Source organism: Urocitellus parryii, chromosome 15 (genome assembly GCF_045843805.1).
Source record: "Urocitellus parryii isolate mUroPar1 chromosome 15, mUroPar1.hap1, whole genome shotgun sequence".
NCBI lineage: Eukaryota > Metazoa > Chordata > Mammalia > Rodentia > Sciuridae > Urocitellus > Urocitellus parryii.
Genome location: NC_135545.1, coordinates 36,820,877 through 36,843,484, shown reverse-complemented (window position 1 = coordinate 36,843,484; position 22,608 = coordinate 36,820,877). Strand labels below are relative to the sequence as shown.

Genomic DNA, 22,608 nt, shown 5'->3' with positions numbered 1-22,608 from the left:
AATTACAACTATCTTATATTTGATAAAGGGGCTAAAAGCATTCAATGGAGGAAGGATAGCATCTTCAACAAATGGTGCTGGGAAAACTGGAAATCCATATGCAACAAAATGAAACTGAATCCCTTTCTCTCGCCATGCACAAAAGTTAACTCAAATGGATCAAGGAGCTTGATATCAAATCAGAGACACAGAGTCTGATAGAAGTAAAAGTTGGCTACGATCTACATACTGTTGGTTTGGGCTCCAAATTCCTCAATAGGACACCGATAGCACAAGAATTAATAACTAGAATCAACAGATGGGACAGATGAGAATGATTCAAATCAGGGGTGTATACAACCTACCATGTGCCAGTCTGTTACTCAATGGGGTTACCAGAAGAACAAAGAGAATTTCCAACCATCAGGCAGCTAGCTTATGTTCCCCCAGATACCCATGCACACAGCAGTGATCCCAAAGTCTTCTTCCATTGGTTTTCTAGAAACTGCACACCTTGTATTTGGTGTCATCTGTTATACCATCATTTAAGAGGAACTCATCATATTCTGATTGTTCTTCATGAATTCCAAGTACATCTGGATAGCGGTTAAGAAAAGCACTCAGCAGCCAGGCATGATGGCACACACCTCTAATCCCAACTTCTTGGGTCACTGAGGCAGGAGGATTACAAGTTTGACTAACTCACAGTGTAATGTCTTTCAAAATTATAATTAACACATACCATGGGCAAGGCACCGCATTATTAACTAGAATACATTAGTGATGTAAAACAAATATGGTCCCTGCCTCTAAAGCTACAGATAGGATAACTAGTAAATATTTTAGACATAAGTGACCTTCTCCTTCATTGACAGCTGCTTCTTTTTTGAAGAGTGAGGGACTTCTCTGAGGAAGATTCTTGTTCCATTCTCCATGTGGATACTATGGGAATAATTTATTAGATATTTATATTCAAATCACTTGGAAAAAATATGCTTTCTCCCTTTTTCTATATTTCTTTTGATTTTTGAAATAAGTAAAAGTCATTGATATCAAGTAGACCAGGATTCTAGGGCAGACAAGATTGCAAACAAATTCATCATCTCTCCTTTCCATGTGACCACAAGTAGTTTGAAGCATGCTGACTCCAGATCTTTCTCTAAATGCATGAAATGTAAACAAGAAGGTATGAGAAAAAAGAGCAGGTAAGACAGGTAAAACAGTAGCATTACAGCAATTTCCTTCCTATTTTGACCCAACAACAGTGTGCCCTTGGTCCTGATCATAAACCACCTCTATATTTATAGGTTCAGTTCTGGCCCTTCTTCCTTAGCACAGATATCTAGTAAGAAGACACTAATAAATTATTTTTGCAGGAGATCTCAGACTCCTACTTTATGGGTCTAGTCTTTTGAAAGACGGCACATGAACCTCCTTAGCCAACATTATTCTTCACCCAAATCTTTCCTGTCTGAGGTCAGGAATTTGTCATTTTTAAGTGACCAAAGAGACTATAATAATCACTTGAGATTGGTTACTGTGGTTTTTTTAAAATTTAAAATAATTTCAAGGGAGTTATGGAAAGAAAGAAAGAAAGAAAGAAAGAAAGAAAGAAAGAAAGAAAGAAAGAAAGAAAGAAAGAAAGAAAGACTCATGGGTGTATTTAATGTGGGATGTCATTTGTAAAACATTCTTAAAATAACAAAATTATAGAGATGGAAATTATTGCCAGTCAGGGATTATGGATGGGGGCAAGGAAGGCATACTTATTAGCAGGGAAGCCTGGTGGTCATGGAGTAGTTCTGGATCTGCATTGTATTAATAGTTACATGTGTCAACCCATGTGATAAAATTACAGAGAAAAACACATATATCAGAACATGCACACATGAATACACACAGAGACAAGTGCATGTAACACTGGCTAAATCTGGACACACTGGATTGTACTAATACAAATTTTGTGTTTTACATGTACCCAAGATCTTTCTTTACACTTTCTCATCTCTTTCTATAAATCAATAGCTATTTTAGAATAGAAAATAAAAATAAAGAAATCCAAACTATAAATTCCTTATTTTTTTTAAAAAAAGAACAATGAAATAATAAAGAAAAATTTCAAAATCAATGTACCCTATTGATGTGTTTTTTGTTGTTGTTGTTGTTGTTGTTGTTTATCTTGGCAACCAACTAAAATGATGACTACAAAGTCCAGATTGGGCATAAATTAAATTACTGTGTGTCTACACATTCATGCTATAATTTTCGAAATTCCCCACTGCTTTTGACATCTTGTAGAATTCATTTATTCAAGCCAAAGTCTGTTAATAACTATTCAGCTCATTGATGTTTGAGAATAAAACTCTACAGAAAAAAAATTATGCAATTTATGACCCAATCTTAGATAGATGGTCTGTATTACTATTTCCCAAAAGTTCAATTCTCTGATGAGATCAATTGCTAGAGAAAATATATGTGGAGTTTCACACCCAATTCAGCTCTACTGTGCAAAATGAATATGGAGAAAGCATCCAATATTGAATATATCCCATGCTTGCCCCCATTAAAAATGGATCTCAACATTCAATGATGTAGGTCCCTTCTCTGAATTCAGGAGGATAAAGAGAGCTTAATTAATGGCACAAGAGGTGTGAAAATATTGCTGTGTGACGGGAAGCACATGGAGTTTTCAACTGTGCAACCAAAGAATTGGCAGGGTTTCTCCATGTCCACTGCCAGCAATTCTCTTCCCCTGTTCCTCCAGATTTTGCCAGTTGGAAAGCACAGACTGTGCTGTCTTCTTGCTTTCCCCCAAGCAATGCAGCCCGCTCTGCTGTTAGACACCCATACAAATTCACACAAATGAACCTTGCCTGGCTTCCAAGAAATCAATAAACCAGCACTGAAAATGGTTAAAAGCAGCATTAAAAACCGAAGCAACATGAATTTGTTATTAATTTATGTAAGCATCTTTCAATTGTGCTATGCCCACCAGGAAAGCAGACCCACTCCCTAAGATCCACAGAAGAGTTTTGGACTTATAAGCCTTTTAGTAGTAGGTGTTAACATGTATCAATAATTTTGCCCAAATCACATTTATCCTTTCTCAGTATTTGACACAGTTGTTTACCCTCTATGTGAAATGTTTTCTTTTCTGTGCTTAGTGACACAAGTCTTCCTAGAAAACTTCTAATTTTATGATATATCTATCTATGTCTGTCTGTCTGTCTGTCTCTCTCTCTCTCTCTCTCTCCATTTTGTATCATTTTATAATAATTTTAGGCTCATACAAAAATTGAGGAATTACAAGAGAGAGTTTCTGTATATATGAAACTGAATTCTCTTGTGATTAATACCATGTCTTAAACATGGTCAATGTGTCATCATTGATAAATTAACATTGGTGCATTATTATTAAATAAGTTACATATTTTTGAGGTTTTCTTATTTTTTGCCTAATGTACTTTCTATATTCCAGGATGTCATCTAAAATATGTCATTAGATTTAGTCATCATGTCTCCTTAGGCATCTCTTGGCTGTAGCAATTTCTCAAAATTTTCTTGTTTTTGATAACCTTGCCAGTTTTAACTAATAAAAGTCAAGTGTTTTGTAGAAAACCCCTTAATTGGGATGGGTCTAATTTTCTTATCATGAATAGATAGTGGTTATGGGTTTGGGAGAAGAAAATCATAGTGGTAACATGTAATTCCCTTTATATCATATTAAGGGTACATTCTTACTCATGTGAGTTAGCTCTGTTAATGTTAGCATGACCACTATTTAAGACAATATTTATCAGATTTCTCTACTTCTCTTCCTTTTTCATATGCTATTCCTTGGAAGAAATTCGGCATACATAACTGAAGCTTAAGGAGTACAGAGTTCTGCTGTACCTCATTGAGGGTATACAACATGCAAGTGTTTTGGAATTGCTTTTCATGGGAGATTTACCTCTTCTCTATCAGTTTATTTTATCTCTTATTTATGCCAATATAGACTGAGGAGTTTTTATTTATGCTCACATATACATGCACATATATCTAGATACATTTTATATTTATTTATTTTATTATACATATTAAATACATTAAATTATTTTACATTTTGAGTTATGATCCAATACCATTTCAGATTTGGGTCCTCAAACTTTTCCATCTTGGGTCATTGGGAGTTTCGTTTTGTTTTGTACCAGGGGATTAAATCCAGGGGTGTTAAATACTGAGCTATATTCCCAGCCCTTTTATTTTGTATTTTGAAACAGTGTCTCACTGACTCACCTAGAGCCTTGCTAAGTTGCTGAGGCTGGCCTTAAGTGTGTGATCCTTCTGTCTCAGCTTCCAGAGCCTCTGTGATTACAGGCATGTGTCTCCAAGCCCAGCAAGAGCTCTTTAAATTGGCTCCTGTGTTCCTCTGTCAGAACCACATCATTGTTGGTGTTTTGGAGTACATCTTCCCTTTAGGCACTATAGGATGCTCCAGGATCATTGGTATATTTCTTGCCTCAGATCTAGAATCAGCAGTTTTTTTTTTTTTCCCAAGGATCCTAAGTTGCATTATGCAACACCAGTATTAGAAAGCAAGATCCCAGTACTAAGTATACCCATTGCTACTGGGTGTCATGATTTCTAGGTTCTCTCAGCTAAGGGAGCTAGGAATTATGTGTTAATGCTAGCACATTTACATACACATACATGTATGTATAAATATGTTTACATCTACTCATCTGAGTCTATATTAAGCTAAACATGAGTGACATCTCCAACTGTAATTCATTACAAGGGTCATGCTCATCTCCATACACTGTTTATTTGGAGACTTCCACTTCAACAGTAAGAAACCTGACTCTCTCAAGATCACATATCCATTTACTTGTTTGCTCGATACACTGTATATGTATAGTGACTTCACAGTTATTAACTCACACTCCCATGGAAGCAGCTTTATGAACTAGAATTGCTTGGTTCCTTTTGCTTTTGACGTATGGATTCCATTCATTTACAAAATTACTAAAGCCAACAAATTTTCTACACTTTAGTGAAGTAGCTCATACAAATTTAAGTCAGTTGGATGTTTCTGTAATATATTCAGTACTTTATCCTGTAGTATTTATCCACTATGTGATTTTTAAAAATATTGTGTATGTTAATGATCACTGTTTGGGCTACAAACTTTCATGGATTTTGATCACAAGTATCGTGCCGTGCTTTCATCCTTATAGTAGCATATAGAACAGTTTAACCACACTAGCAATCTCCTTTATACCACATCCAAAACATTCCTGAACCCCATAGTGACTAGTGATGCATTAGCTGTCTCTAAAGTACTGCTTTTTCTTAAATATTTTTATAATGGAATCTTATGTATGCAGCCAATTTACACTGGTTTCTTTCACAAAGGTAATATGCAATCAAGATTCATCTAGTGTGACTTGATAATCTATTCCTTTTTAAAATTCTGTTTTAATTAGTTATACATGACAGTAGAATGCATTTTGACACATCATACATTAATGGAGTATATCTTCTATTCTTCTGGTTGTACATGATGTAGAATCATACTGGTCATGTAATCATATATGTACCCAGGGAAATAATGCTCAATTCATTCCATATCCTTCTTACTCCCATACCCCCTCCCCTCCCTTCACTCCCCTCTGCCTAATCCAAAGTAGCTCTATTTTTCCCTAGCCCCACCCACCCTTATTGTGAATTAGCATCTACATATCAGAGAAAACATCTGGCCTTTGTTTTGGGGGGATTGGTTTATTTCACTTAGCATGATATTCTCCTGCTCCATCCATTTATCTGCAAATGCCATAATTTCATTTTTCTTTAAGGCTGAGTAATATTTCTTTGGGGAAAAATAAGAGATACAGAATATCCAAAGCAATCCTTATCAAGAAAAGTGAAGCAGGAGGCATCACAATATCAGATCTTAAACTATACTACACAGTCATAGTAACAAAAATGGCATGGTATCGGCACCAAAACAGACACATAGACTAATGGTACAGAATAGAGACACAGAAACAAATCCATATAAATACAGTTATCTCATACTAGGCAAAAGGACCAAAAACATACATTGGAGAAAATATAGCCTCTTCAACAAATGGTGCTGGGAAAATGAAATACATATGTAACAAAATAAAATCAAACCCCTATCTCTCACCCTGTACAAAACTCAAAGTGGATCAAAGACTTAGGCACTAGAACAGAGACCCTGCACCTAATAGAAGAAAAAGTAGGCCCAAATCTTCACCATGTCAACTTAGGAACTAACGTCTTTAACAGGACTCCGGAAATGCAAGAATCAATAAAATAAAATCAAGAATCAATAAATGGAATTGATTCAACTGAAAAAGCTTCTTCTCATTACTTTTTAATCATCAAATGTTATCTTATTATACTCATGTACCAAAAGCTATTTGCCCATCTTCCCATTAAAAGACATCTTATTGCTTACAGTTTGCGTGATTAAAGGAAAAGATGGTATAAATATTCACATAACAAGTTTTCTGTGGAAATACCTTTTCAAGTAAGGCCTATCAGTGTGAGTATTAAATTTTCCAAAAAGTCTTCTTAATTTCTCTGCAAACTTTCAAGCCATATCCCAAAATTCCTGTGTCATTTTGTGTTCCCATGATCAATGAATGAGAATTCCTGTTGCTCATATCTTCAACATATAATGGTACTGGCATTGAAACAAAGTAGTCATTCTATTAGGTATTCAGTGATAACTCATTATTTTATAACTTGAATTTCTCTGTGAGATATGGTGTTGAGCATTTTGATATAATTATTTGCCATCTTTACATTTACTCTATCGAAGCATCTCTTCAGATATTCACCAATCTTTAAATTTGATGTTTTTTTTTCTTTCCCCTTATTGTTGAGTTTTAAAAGTTCACTATATTCATTAGGGCCATTAACATATTAAACGTAGATATTTAAAGTTCCTTCCCTGATAACTTCAGTAACTGTGTCATAGCTGAACTTGGTTATGATGATTACTCTGTCTCCTAAGACTTTCTTATTTCTTGTCTTTGGCATGTCTTGAAATATTTTTATTGAAATTTGAAAAATTGCATTGAGTAATTGAGACTAGATACATAGACCTTTGGTATTTTGCATTTGTCTGGCTAAGACTTGGAATCAGTGTGACATTTTCTGTAACTATAAGAATCAAAAGCTTAACATCCCTGTAATGATGATATTTTTTTGTTTGCTCTGGTGGCTCTGAGATTCTCTAAGTACTTATCTTCAGAGATTGTCTACTTTTGAAGGTCTTTTACCTATAATACAATGATCGTATATTAATGTATATTAATGCCCTGTTAGTGTGGTTGTTGCTGAAGATGGTGAACATTTTATAATTGTCTGATTGAATCTCATCTTTCACGATCTCTTGGTTGTGACCTTAACAAGCAATGGTATAGGTTCTCTACCTACAATGGGATAGGTTCTCTCTCTCTCTCTGTTTCCTTGGGCTACAGCATTTCTATTTTTTTTTCTTATGTCCTTATATCTGTTGTCTAGGTTTTCTCTCTCTCAGGACACACAGAAAAGGTACCAGGGAACTGAAGTGAGGAAAATCAATTTCCAGTAGCTCTGATAAGGCTCTAGCAATGTGCTCCCTCTACTACAAGACAATAAGTCTTTGATACTAAAAGGGATCTGGATATATTTCACAATGATTTCTATTCCTACTCCCACCCTTCACCCCTCTGTTTTTGGAGAGGCCAGAGGGAATCTTTCTTGATTCTTCACTGGGAAATGCTGGTACAGTCCTAGGGGTAAAGAGCCCCTAAGACTGTGGTCCCAGGAGATTCTCACTATCAAGGTAGCCCAATCCATATTGCAACAATTTATTAGTGTATAAGTATATTCACCAGTTTATGGCTCCAATGACTTCTGACCAAGATAAGCAGATCTCAGCTGTTTCTCTGAATCCACCCATCTCTTCATATTTGGGTTTACCTGCGTGATGTCTCCTAAACCTATATCTTCATTATTTTCCCACCAGGTGTTCCATGATCTTCCTTTTAAAAGGATATAAATGAATAAAGTCCCATAGACACTTAGACTGATTATTCATTATCATTTATTATTATTATCCCCATTAAACATATACACATAATGCTATGTTCCAGGTTTGTATGATACATACATCTGTCCCATACATCTGCTGTAGCATCTTTAGTATTGGCAGTGTATTGCAAATTGTACATATTCAAACCAATTTTAAGTGACACAAAAATTATAGAATAAAATTATACTTTTCTAAATTTAATTGTGAATTTGACATTATAGGTAATGCCAGATATTAAATATATGGCCAATGAAATTAAGAGGCAAAAATGAAATAAAAAATTGAGGTAAACAATATCCAGAGGGTTTCTAGCTATGAGTTTGCTAGCCAAATGCCCATATTCGAGTTATAAAATAACTTTTAGAATGTTTAAAAATTTTAAACCCTTTGATATATGAGCAAGTTAAATATTAACTTTCTTAAGGTGATTGCAGGGCCAACTTGTCTAAAACAGAATAAAGTATTTTGGGGTATAAGAAAATTTGTGTTTGTAGTAGTGGTGTTTCAGAGAAAAAAGAATGTATATTCATAAACTGCAAATATGTACTTGAAAATCTGCATAGCATATATCTCATTTTGAAGAATAAGTGCAGTTCTAAGGAATTTCTGAAGTATTTAAGTAGTTTATAAAAATCCTACCATGACTAAAATAATGTTTTTTTTTTTTTTAATTCATTTGTGTCAATGACATTGAGCTAGGAGGAAATATCAGGAAGCTCCAGAGCCTTCTTTGCCCATCCTTCAACACAGAAATGAGAAATACATCTTGGCAATATTCTCAAATGACTTTTAAGAAAAGACACAATCTTAATTTCGAGTCAGTTTTGCATTCTATTTATTCCTATGTTGTTAATGAAACTTGAGGATATCCACAGATTTTTCAAATGTCAACTGGTTATTATCAGTGAAAAAGTTCATAGTTTTGATGTTAGTACATGTTTTAAACATTTTTCATCCATAAAATAAAGTGAAGTAATTAAATATAGTCATGTAAAAGGGAAATGGTGTCATCTGTACAAACCATCCCCATGGAAATGGCATTCTGCACATATAATTTATCTCTAACATTGTATACAATGTAATTAGCCTGTCTAAGGAATAAATGAATCTTTCTGAAAGAAATGCATGCATATCAAAAATATTACATGTTTTAATAGCATCTGAAAAATATTATCATAATACTAAAAATTCAGGCAAAATTTCATGGAACAGAACTTTGTACAATATGTTTTATATGAAGGGCTTTGGCATCACATCTCAGGCATCTGAATGGGGAATTTGTGACAACTGTGGTTTAAGTGGGTACAAGAATAAACAAAGTTGAATATTCTTGTCCCTATGACTTAGGTATAAAAGATGACTACTAGTTTGATGCAGGGAGTATTGAAGCCTGCCAAAGCGAATGCAGATATATGAGGCATTGTGAAATTGCACTCATATATTTTTCCATGCCTGTGATTATTTGCTGATTTACTGTTGTCAAACTCTGGTGCTCATTCATTTAATCACAAGTCCCTTCACAACATAATTTAAAGTGATCACTCATGAGAATCTGGGTTGTGCCAAGAGCTTGAGGAACCACAGTGAGTTAGTGCTCTTGCGAATTCCATGAGGAGCGATGAATTTCACTCCTCAAATGGGTCCAACATGAAAATGAAGGTGGTAGCCATGTATGCTTTCAAATTCCCAGTGCAGATACGTTTTGGCAAAAATGGATCGGATTTCTCAAGAGACTCTGGAACTAGAATCAGCAGGTTTGTGAACCTCAAGACTACAAAGGATCTGAAACCTGTGGCCAAAATAATGGCAGAGAGGTTTTTCCTCTGTTCATGGCAAGTGTCTTCAGACACCAGATTCATCTTAGCTCTGCTGTGTTTCACAAGGATTTCAACTTGATTCTCATGCCCCAAAATTAGTCCCAACTCCATGCAAATTGAAATGGATAAACTCATTGTCATCAAAATATGTCTTGTGGAAATCAGTGTTTTGTTTAAAACTTCTTATTCTAGCATTTATGGCTAGGGAATGATAGTGCTTCTAAAACCTTGGCTTTTGTGTGTGTGTGTGTGTGTGTGTGTGTGTGTGTGTGTGTGGTACTGGGGATTGAACCCAGGGCTTTGTGCATGCTAGGAAGCACTCTACCAACTGAGCTATATCCCCAGCCCCAAAACCTTGGATTTCAGAATATGGCATATTGTATTATTGCTGATCCTGAATATTCTCATCCAAAATTCATCCTCTCAATATAGTAAAAGTCTCCTTATGAACCACAGACCCTATGATATTCTACCCAACATCATATGGACACATTTTAAAAGTTTTCACAAATTCCTAAGCTCATCATTTCAAGAGAGAACGTTACACAAAATTTACAATCCATGTAATACTTGAGAGACATGAGATGCACAAATTCTCAAGTATTTCTGTAGGTAAAATTTTAAAATCTTTAATACAATGATATACCTTATGAATTTTCAAGAATAGAGTTGACATATGCTTTGGCAGTACAGTGCATTATTTGGAGCTTGGCAGAACTAACTCTTCCTGTCTTGTACTCCACAGACATTAACTCAGATTTTTTTTTACCCCCCAGCTTCATAGGCTATCAACTCATTAAAGCAATGCAAAATAACTTGGTAAGTGCTCAGTGCCTTTGATTATTATTGTATGGTGAATTTCATATATTTTATATTTCAAAAATATGTTCAATCTTTCTGATTCCATTGTCAATAACCCCAAATATTCCTCACTTCTCTGTGTATTGCCCTCATCTCCTTTCCCATTTCCCTGTGCCTCCCTTTCTTTCTGTCTTCTTTCTATTCAAATTGCATTTCTTTGACTATTTGCAGTACCTCTCCCCTTCCTGATTTAGGATCTTCACAGTTACTTTGCTTTCAGCCTAGAGGAGCCCCTCCAACCACCCTTTCTTTTTCCATGGTTAATCTCTATTTTCAATCTGAACTAGCAACTCACTTCCTTAGGGAAGTCCTCCCTGAGCTCGAAGACTGCATCAATCATACCCTCTTGATGTCACCACAGCAGCAATCACAAAATAATCAAGCTAATTTACATTAGTTTTTTTTTTCTTACAAGCTCTGACACGAAGTCAAAAATGATTTCATTTAATATTATACTTTTAGAGCCAATATACCTGACACGTAGTGGATATCTTATAAACATTTGATGTGTGAATGGATAAATGAAGAGAGGTAGATTAACTGTTTATTAGGAATGTCCTAAAATAATCCCAATAATTGATTGAAGAAAATTACCCCAACTCTTGATTCGAGAAAGCTAAGCCCATAGGATCTCATGACTGCTTGAAAACTGTAAACCCAATATCACAAGCAAATTCTATATTGATACAAGTTTTTCCACTGTGTGACAATATTTAAAAAAAACATTTTGAATTGTAAGTGCCACTCAGAAGCTTTCATTTTAAAGTCACTTATAGCCATCTTGGTTCTCTGATAGGTACTTTTTCTAGCACTTCACACATTTGGCACCTTTGCAGGCATCTGCCTATAATCGGTGAGCTGTGCTTGTCTGACTGCAAACCAATTCTGATGTTTTCCATGCATTTCACCTCCATTAACAATTCCTAAGTGAAATGTCTTATTTGTGATGATTTTGACTCCTTATTTACTCTTTCAATTTTCTTACACAAATGAACATGGAAATCTATATTTTCTATTTGAAAATATATTTACAATCTTAACCCTTCTGAGGTCTGTTTTTGTTGAAATTTAGCTGGACAACTCTTTTGCATCATAGCTTAGAAGGGTTGTGTTCACTCCTATCTGGAAGCAGTACCCCAAAGCATCAAGATCCAGACCACAAAGATTCTATTACAGTTTACCTATGGGAACCCACAGTTAGGATCCACATGTGACCTGTATATACATGACAATGGAGAAGCAACTGAGAAATTATCTGGGAGCTAGAGTGTGTGGATACCATCTCGGTCTCCTTCTCAGAGTCCTGGACTATGCTTACAGGGAAACAATATTCCCTTGATGAGTTTCAGATTTGGGGAAAGAACCTGTAAATTCCCATACTAGCTGCTGATTAGGATTAAGAAAATTAATAAAGGAAATATTTGAGAATAAGTTTAACGCACTCTCATCATAAACAACATAAAACACAAATATACACTTATTTAGGAATATAAATCATAAGCAAAAAATAAAAGCCACCATAATCTGTCCACATGGATTACAAATCATATCAAAACACCAATATATTTTTCAATAAAAAGGTGCATTTCCTTCCTCCCCACAAACTATAGTGTATTGACATTCTCTGTCTCTCTCTGTCTCTCTGTCTCTCTCTGTCTCTCTGTCTCTCTCTCTCTCTTTGGTGGTGGGGTGGGGGTTCATCTTGTGATTTATATCAAATATCTCACAGAATTGTAAAGCAAAAAATTTTCTGCCCCAAAATGGATTAATGTATGATGTCCCTACTCCTCATCTACCTCTGACCATTTCCTTTTTTTTAAAAAAATAATTTTTTAGTTGTCAATGGACTTTATTTTTATTTATTTGTGTATGGTGCTAAGAATTGAACCCAGTGTCTCACACATGCTAGGCAAGCACTCTACCAATGAGCCACAACCCTAGCCCATGACCATTTACTTTTAACCTAATTATTTATTTAATTTAGAAATTATTTCCCCACTAGAATATTAAGAAATAAAAAAATAGCTCTTTAACTTGGGGACATTTTTCTCCACAAGTGTTCAAATAAATAATATACAAAAGATACCTGTAGACACTGCAGATTATATATTGTAAGAATACAATGAAGATTAATATTCTACTTTTGTCAGATGAAGACGGTTTTGTTATATGATACGTACATGCAATTATACTTTTGTAGCTTCCAAGTACAATTCTAAATGAGTGTTTAAATGAGCACTTTCTGTATGAGCCACATAAGATTCTCTAAATGTATCTTAGTACACATACATAATAGAAATTTTTATCTTAAAAATATATAAACCAAAGTATGTAAAATCCTATTGTTTCAGAATACAATCAGTATAAACGTTGTTAATTAAGTAGTATTTGTACTAGGTGTTTGAAAACCAGTGGTATTATATCTTATATAACACATCTCAATTTGGACTAGCCACAGTTCAAGTGCTGATTAGATTCATGTGGCTATTGGCTATATATATTGCACAATGCATATATAAACATTTTTTGAAGTGGAAAACATCTTAATGAAGAAAAAAAAAAGATCTTCAATTTAAAAAACAAAATCTAAAGTTTGAGGAGTGAAACACATTTTGATGTTTCCAGAGCATTTCTTTTTAAGCATTGTTCTTTCTAATATGTAATTTTAATTGTTGCATATACCAACTGATAGTGATGTGGGGATGTTCTAATTCAGCTTCATAAAGTTTGACAAAATAACTTATCTTTAACATATAAATATCTAATGTAGCTTTTTGTTTTTCATATTACTCTTTCTAGATATTTGAAAGAAATTATAATTATGCAAAATGTAGACCACTGCTTTATTTTACAAGTATGTTATATTATTAAAATCACACACAGCTTCTTGAGATAAAATGCCAAAATATTAATTTCAAAGACAACCTATCATCACCACGAATCGTGGAAGATATGATTATATCTTTACCAAAACCAAGATGTAAAAAGTAAAGAAACATTAAATATCTCTGGTGGTCTACGATTTTTTTTTACTGCAATTTGCTAAAGTAAAGATTGAAAGTGGAGGAGGAAAAAGGGTTATGATTTTTTTTTAATTAAGGAGAAGAAAGAAAAAACAATTCAGAAAAAAAACATTAAGCGATAGGGACTAATTTTATCATACGCTTAAAAAGTTTAAAAACTCAAGATATAGTGTTATTCAGTCCTCTGCATTTTTTCTCATCTCCATTTTTCACACTTATAGATTCAGTTTGTTACTGTGTATTAGACTAGGTGACTGAGCAAAAGTGCATACAACAGACATATCTATGCTCATTTGTGATATAAATGTCTACATTTCTCTCAGCTTCACTTTCTTTCTCTGTAATGTGAGCTGATCACAATCTTGAATTAATCATTTTGGGTATATATAACCTGACTCTTTACTCAATGACTATTAACATATTGATTAAAGTTTAAAAACTAAATTCAAAATCCCCCATTTGTGTTCATTATTTTCATTTATTCAGGTTTTATTTATTTATTTAAAAAAACAAAAAATAATTGCACAGATTTATGAAATACAGCATGATGTTTTGATGCATATATACATGATCTAAGCAGAATAATTATCATATCCATCATCTCAAGTATTTATCATTTCTTTGTGGTGAATAACATTCAAAATTCTGTGTTCTTGGTATCTTAAAATGTACATTTTGTTTGCTATAGTCACACTCCTGTGGAGTAGGACAGCTGAACATATGTATCCTATCTAACTGTAACTTTATACTGTTTTTTTAAATACATGACAATAGTGGAATGCATGACACTCATTATTACCCATTTTTGTGACCCTGTATATAAAGTATGTTCACGCCAAATTATGTCATTATACATGTACTCTTTTTGTTTGCATTGCAATTCTTCATACACATATATACCATAATTTTTCATATCCCTGTATATAAGGTATGTTGACACCAAATTCAAATCTTCATACATGTATTTTGTATAGTGATGACCATCACATTCCACCATCCTTGCTAATCCCCTTCCCCCTCCCTTTCCCTCCTACCCCTCTTCTATATCTAGAAATAATCTTCCTCCCATGTTCTCTCTCCCTACCCCCCTTATATTAGAGAAAATATTTGGAATTTTTTTTTTGGGATTGGCTAAATTCACTTAGCATTATCTTCTCTAACACCATCCATTTACCTGCAAATGCCATGATTTTGTCCTTTTTTACGGCTAAGTAATATTCCATTATGTATAAATGCTGTTTGTGTGTGGGGGGGGAATCAAGGTTTGAACTCAGGGGAACTTAACCACTGAATCACATCCCAGTCCTATTTTGTATTTTATTTAGAGACGCTTTTGCTGAGGCTGGCTTTGAACTCCCAATCCTTGTGCCTCAGCCTCCAGAGCTGTGGGGATTGCAGGCATGTGCCACCACACCCAGTATAACATTGTATTGGTGATCAATCTTTTCCCATCTCCTTCTACAGTCTACACTCTCTAGCCTCTGGTAACCACTATGCAACTCTCCATTTCAAGGAAAACATCTGTTGTAGATTTTACATAGAAGTGAAGTCATGTGATATTTGTCTTTACAAGTGGCTTTCTTTCTTTCTTTCTTTCTTTCTTTCTTTCTTTCTTTCTTGTCTTAATGTTTAATGAAAACAGAGCATTTTAACAGGTTCTATGCAAACATGGATCTACAATTGCTTTGCTGCTACCTTATTTTTTAAAGAGGGTGGTGTTGGGGAGATACTGAGGCCTGGGCTAGCCTCAGTGTTCAAGATCATGACTTAGAAATTACATAATTTAGAAATCCTTGACTCTACGAAGCATCAGTTGAAGTCAATAAAGCCTGTTTCTACCAACCTTTGTCTATAAAATGTGCAGGTGCATGAGGCCAATGCTTCAGGCCAATAGATTTTTAAGGGTTATTTAAAAACCAGAAATTAAGGATACATTCTTCAGTTTAAGGATACATTTTGCAGTTCAAAATGTGTCCTTCCTTCTAAAAATGTGACATAACGGATAAATTACACAAACTCCTCTTTTATTATCAAGTTTCAGAAACTTTCCACAAGATGGTAAGAAAGAAAGAAAGAAAGAAAGAAAGAAAGAAAGAAAGAAAGAAAGAAAGAAAGAAAAGAAAAGAAAAGAAGAGAAGAGAAAAGAAGAGAAAATAAAAAAGGGAGAAAAAAGAAATCTTTACAGCCATTGGTAATGTAAATTTTTCCATTGTTCCCAGTTAGTCCCAAGCCTATTTTGCATAAAGTCCATTTTCCATGCATCTTTATTTCATAAAGGGTATGAAATTTTTTATTCTATTGGTAGCAGCTTATGCAGGTGCAGCCAAACACAAAGCTTCAGGACAAATCGTACAAACTTTACAAAGTGGGATGTGAATTTAAAATACGAAACATAAAATCTTCACAAAACGGATCAAAATCTAGGGCAGATATTAAGACTGAAACTTATAACCCACGAGTGAAAGGTCATCTGGTTTCCTTTCGAGTGCTTTATTCTGCTACAGAACAGTTAAAATGAGGATGTAAAGCTTTGAGGTGAGTTCAAATTGTGCACTCTGTAGATACTATACCAACTTTTAAAAGTTAGACATAGACCAACAGATGTCCATCAGTACACCTGGATTGATCAGACCCTCCAGCTGTGGATTGCTGAGAACAAATCAGGAAAAAGTGGAAAGAAAATCCATCTGTGCGATTTGTTTGCAGGGTTACTGATGGGCACCCTGTACTCCAGGTCCAAGATGGTTGCTGCCTTCTTCATCAGAGCTATCATTAAATGCTTCACGCCTCTGACCACCTCCTGAGCCTCAAGTGTTATGAGATGCCTGAAGCTTTACCTCCTCTGTTTCTCCCAATTATGTGAGTGACTTCTGGTCTAGATGGCAGAAGATCTTCTAGTTTAGAAAGCTTGTTTGGGTTGATCCAGTTGTTTTCAGGAAAATGCACATCCAATTTTATATAAAGATCAGCTTTTTCAAAGGGATTATGATACTGTGGCATTCCTTCACCTCCAACTACATGAACACACCCTGGTTCAATTACATTGCCAGGACAGTATTTCATTATAATTTGACATCCATCAAGATGCTTAAATGGGCACTGAAACCCACATAGAACTTCAGCAAGTCCTATCTTATGTGTCATGTGAAATTCATTCCAATTTCTCTGGACCATCTCACGTTCTTTCTCCTGTAGCAAAGGAACAAGGTCTCCTGGCTCCAGTCCTGAGGCCGGTCTGCTTCCCCGGTAAATGTAATTCTCTGTCTGTGTTTCATGCTTTTGTCCTACACAAACTTCAAGAATCTTGAATTCTTGAATCACCTCTTCCCTTCACATTTTTTTATAGCAGTCCTTTTTCATTAATTAACTGCTGCTCCATTACAATCAGAGCATACAGACTGCATCTGTTGAAGGCTATTCCTGGAACCAGCTGTCTGACCATGATGTGCATACATCCACCCCGACAAGCACTACACTGCCGAACAGCTCCAGACTTCCTGCCTTGGCCACCACAGGCACTACTGAGGACCTTATTGGTAAGCTGTGGTTTGGTTGTCTTCCCATTAAATAGATCTTCTGAAGACACTTGGAGAGGATGCTTTATGTCCCCTTCTCTTCTTGCCATTTTGACTTCTACTCTGATTGCCCATGAACGTGAACAATCCTACCACTAGGTATATTTTCAAAGGAAGTGAAATCAATACATCAGAGAGACATTTGTCCTCTCCTGTTCCTTACAGCACCATTCACAATGGCCAGGATGTGGAATATGCCTAAATGCCCATCAGTGGATGAAAAAGTAACATTATTTCCTTAAATTTAGAGGACATTTCTCATTTCTTTAATCTTTAATTAACAACAATAACAAAAATATAGCGTTGTCCTGAAACAGAGTTGGGTGCTATTCCATATGAGGATTTGGTGAGAAGTTGCAAGAGAAGACTTTTTAAAGACATGCCTAATGTTGTGAAAATGGGAGGTTGATCTTTGTGAAAATCTGTTCTGCCATTAAGAGATGAAGAATTCTCTTCAACCTTCTAACCTTATTCTTAGTTTTCCTTCCACCAGGCATCCTAAACTTGAAGGAAATGTGCACATTTCAGCCAAAGACAGCAATGAGAAAGTATGTGCATCTTCCCTGAATAAGTTTTTCACTTTATAGTAGATGACACTAGACAATTTGGCTGAACCACATTTTTGCTAAGGCTGATCAGTGATAAGGTGTGATTATTCAAAAAATTTCTGATTACCAAAATATCATGTCAACTGCTGTCTTTCTGGGTCCTTCTGGGTATCTCAGTTGACCTCATTAGGAGAAAACTATCTGCAGGTTGTTTTTTTTGTTTTTTTTTTTGTTTTTTTTCAGTGCTAAAGATGAACCAGGACCAAAACATGCCAGGCATGTCCTTTACCACTGAGCTCCATCTCCCTGGTGAAGAGAATTTTAATGTCATCATTTTAGGTAGGTGTAAGTTTTTCATTGTGTTTTGATTTTTTAATTGGTTGGTCTCAAGAAAAAAAAATCAGCTGGAAAATGATAGCTCTCCCATGCTCTTTATTGAATGTGTATATGTTTGCAGAGCTGGTTTTCAAAACTGCTTCACTGGATAAAGAGAACAAGGGAGAAACCTGAGCACTCATCTGTATGTTTACAGTATACAGTCAATTAGCATTAATAAAGGTTTAAGACTAGCAAATTAATTTGTGAGGTGATTTGTTTGAATGAAAGTCTTTAAACATCCTCTGGAGAGCTACTGTGAAATCACTGAGCACAAGGAACAGTGTTTAGAACATGTGTTGGGTCTCCAAAACCTCAGCAGCCACATAAATCTATCTCTGAGGTGAGGACTGTGTCCTTGTAGAATTCCACTGAGAAGAGGACAAACAAGAGGATTACTGAGTCATAATGAAAAAGGTCAATTATAGATCAAAAATCAGTTCTAAAGTGACCTCCAGAGTCAAACACGTCTTCATTTTTTTTAAATACATATTTAATGTGCACCTATTATGTGCCAGTCTGTGTTCTAGGTTCTGGAAATAGAGGGAAATCAAGATATATTATTCCCTTATTCCCATGGAATTTACATACATAGTCTAAGAGGGATTCAAATGAATAAAATAATTTTCAAGTATGAGAAATGCAAAGAAGGAAATATAAATAGGTGATGTTCTAATACAATGTAGGAGACTTCACATTTTTATTGGCTTTATCAATTGAAGTTTTATCAAGAAGATCTGAAAGTTATAAAGAAATCAGACAGCCCAATTGCAGACCTCTGGTGAGTGTTAGCAGCAGGGCATCCCCAAGTTAACTGAAGTGAGAAAAAGTTTTGTGTCTTTGATGATCAGGTGATAAACAATCATTGTGGTCAGGATGTAGAGTTTGAGCTATAAATAAAAGCCCAGTTGATAAGTATAAGTTGATTATACTCTTTTCAGGAAAAATGCAATTGTTATCATCCTTCTATCAACTATGTGTGGAATGGTTTATGATTCAGAAAAAGTTAAAGGGAAAGAGGAATAAAAATTATAATGACTATAGTGGTTCAGACTGGTAACAGTGGCAGCATAAACTGGGTAGTAGCAAAGCTGAGCAGAGTGGATGATTTCAAAAGGTGGTTGGAACAATCAAATGAGCAATAAGATACAGGGAGGTGAAGAAAAGAAAAAAGAAAAAATAGGTATTGTGACCTGAGCAATTATGTAAATGGTTACTTAAGCAATTAAGTAAGTGATCCATCAATTGAGTGAAGACTGAGGAAAGAAGATGCTTGGAGAATAGAAATCAACTCCTGCTTTAGACACTCATTTTGAGAAAACTATTTTATGCTTCATTTGTGTTTCACTGGAACAGGAAGTTTAGAGCTCAGCAAAGAAGACAGTCATCACAGACTTGAATATTAGTCATGTTTACAAGAGAAGTAGTTTGTTTCCGTCCGTTTTTTGCATCACTTTGACCAGAACATCTGACAAGAACAACTTAGATGAGGAAAAGCTTATTCTGGTACACGGTTTCAGAGGTTCAGTTTGTGGTTGGACTGGCAAATTTGAGGTTTTCTGAACATTGCTAGGAAGAACATAGCCCAAATGACTCATGTTTTCTGTTGGTGTCTCTTCAGAAGAACTCCAGTACCGATGGCTGTTCCCAAGAATCCCCAGGATATTTGGCTTTTCTTAATTTGATTAGTCTTCAGAAAGCAACGTTTAAGATGTCTTTTCTGCCTTTGGTGTGGTTCCCTCAAAATAAGAATTTTGACTTAGTCCAGTGGTACTAACTAGTCTCGGAGTAGGTTGGAAAATTTCCTTTGCAATCCAGTTTTTTATGATCTTGTTGTATATGTTTAGAGTCATTTTGCATTTTTTTTTTATCAAAGAAAAGTATCTCCCAAATTGACCAATGACCATGATACTTGCCTATATACTGCAAATGGAATTTTGCTCTATTCCAAAGATCATGAAGGTAACTTCATGATAAATAAATAAATAAATAAATCTTTATTTTCTAAGTATGGGAAATCTTTAGGCAACACTCAGCACCATTTATGATTTTTTCCAAAGTTTTAGGTTTTTAAGTATCTAATGGACATAATTATTATACAGATTTATGGGGTACTATGTGATATGTCAATACATGAATACATTGTGTAATGTTCAAATGAGGAGAGGTTGTGGGTGAAAGGGAACCCTTACACACTGATGCGGGGGGGAATATAAAGTTGTACAGCCATTATGGAAAATAGGATGGATGATCTTCAAGAAACTAAAAATAGATACGGTATGATCTATACTCATCAATACTACTACTGAGCACTTATAATTTTAATTAATGGCAGCACATAAAAATTTGCCTGGACAATTAATCTAATATAGCTATAAGAAACTTTGTGAAACTAGGTCTGGCAGCTGATAAGGAGGCAGAAATAAAATGAATGTTAGAAGTTACATTATTAATATCTCCATACTATGAATTGATCACTCTTCTGACTCATCTCATATAGTTAGATGTCTATCGATATATCTATATTTACATCTATATCTATATAGATATTTCCTAAGGTCATATATCTGTCCCAGATTGGACCAGGGTCTTAAAGTTCAGGACCAGCTAAGTTGATCTTGGGGCCAATTCACAAGAGAAAATTGCAATTTTAAGTTTAAATCAGTGCTATCTAACAGATAACTCTACAGGAATAATAGCAAGAGGCAAGAAGTTGGATTAAATTCTACAAAGGAATCTCTTCTTATAAGCTTCCAATGCTGTGCAATCAGACCTATATACTGTGATTACTAGATCACTATATCAGAGTAAGTATTTTACTTTAACTCTTTGATCCATTAAAATCAGTGTGGTCATTAACTTGTGTGCATAACTATGAGGTAGCCAAAACCCTTCTACAGACTATGGGAAACAACTGAGTATTTTCAATACCAAATGCTCCATGTTTGACTATTTATGTATGGAAAGCAGCAAAAAGAACCCAGAAAGTCTAAGAGCAAGACATACTATCCTGAAGATTAATGAGTGATGGATCTAACTTTTGTCTGTATTAGTCAGGGTTCTCTAGAAGAACTGAATCAACAGGAAGCATGACTATAAAAAGGGAATTTATTAGGTTGGCTTACCCAACCAGAAGCTGGGTAGTCCACAATGCCATCTGCAGGCTGGAGAGCTGGAAGAACCAGTAGCTTCACAGTCCAATGGGCTGAAGCCCCAGAACAAGAAGATCAATGAACCGTGTAACCTTAGTCTGAGACCAAAGGCTTCTGGAGAATTACTGGCAGAATCCACTTTGGAAGAGTGAAGAAAGGAGAGTCTGATATCCTCAGACCATCGCAGCAGCAATCATGAACCCATTCAAGAAGAAGCAAGCTCATACTTTTATTCCATTCAAGCCATCATTCTATTGGACCTTGCTGCCCATGCTTAGGGAGGGTCTCTACGTCAGCTGGCCATTCCGCATGCCAGTCATTTTCAGACACACCCTCACTGACACATCCATAAGCCCCTTAATCATTGGCATCTCTTAATCCAATCAATTTGACAATTTAGACTAACCATTACATATTCTATGTACTCCTAGAGGAGCATTAACTGTATAAGATTACCAGATAATTCCTCAAACTCTAAAAAATACATAAGATCCACAAACTGTGAAATATATAAGTCAAGAGTGATTGTGAGAAAAACATACTAGAAAAGAAATTAAGAGACTGGTCTTTGTTTTTTTTTTTTCTTTAGAAACTGATAAATGTATCAAATGATCGATCATAGATGAATAGAAGATATATTCCGAAGAAACTTTGGATGCCAGTTCTCCAACTTTCATCTAAAACAGAATCTCAGCTAACGGAAGTGATCTCCCTCAAATCATAGAAATAGGTGATAGATCTTACACTGGATTCATGTCTCAGAAATAGAGCCCAGAGCTTTTAAAAATTTTTTGTTAAGCACAGCAATTACAAAGTGAGAAGCAAACCTGCATAAAATGATTTCAACTACAGACTAGTATTTTATTTTTCAGTTAGGCATACATTTTTTAAGGACAATATCCACCTAACTATTCAAACAGAGGGCCAAGTGCAGTTGAAGAAAATCCATGGCGCGACTATGATGACAGATCTCCCAGGGCTGCCTTAGACTCACTCCATCCTTTAGAGAATAAAGAGACTGGATTTCTTCCATTTCTTTTAATCTCTACTCTCCCTCTCTCTCTTTAGTGTACTGTCATCAAAAGGAAATAACATTCTATGTTTTCAATGATTTTTTTTTTAGTTAGAAAATGTATTATTTAATTGTCACACACTAGCCTCTCAATCTGTCTTTATCTCATAATTC

At 35.1% G+C, this 22,608-nt stretch overlaps 1 pseudogene; it reads right to left on the bottom strand.

The window, feature by feature from the left end:
• Positions 1 to 16,480: 16,480 nt before the first annotated feature.
• Positions 16,481 to 22,371, bottom strand: LOC144250305 (dnaJ homolog subfamily A member 2 pseudogene; annotated as a pseudogene).
• Positions 22,372 to 22,608: the final 237 nt, after the last annotated feature.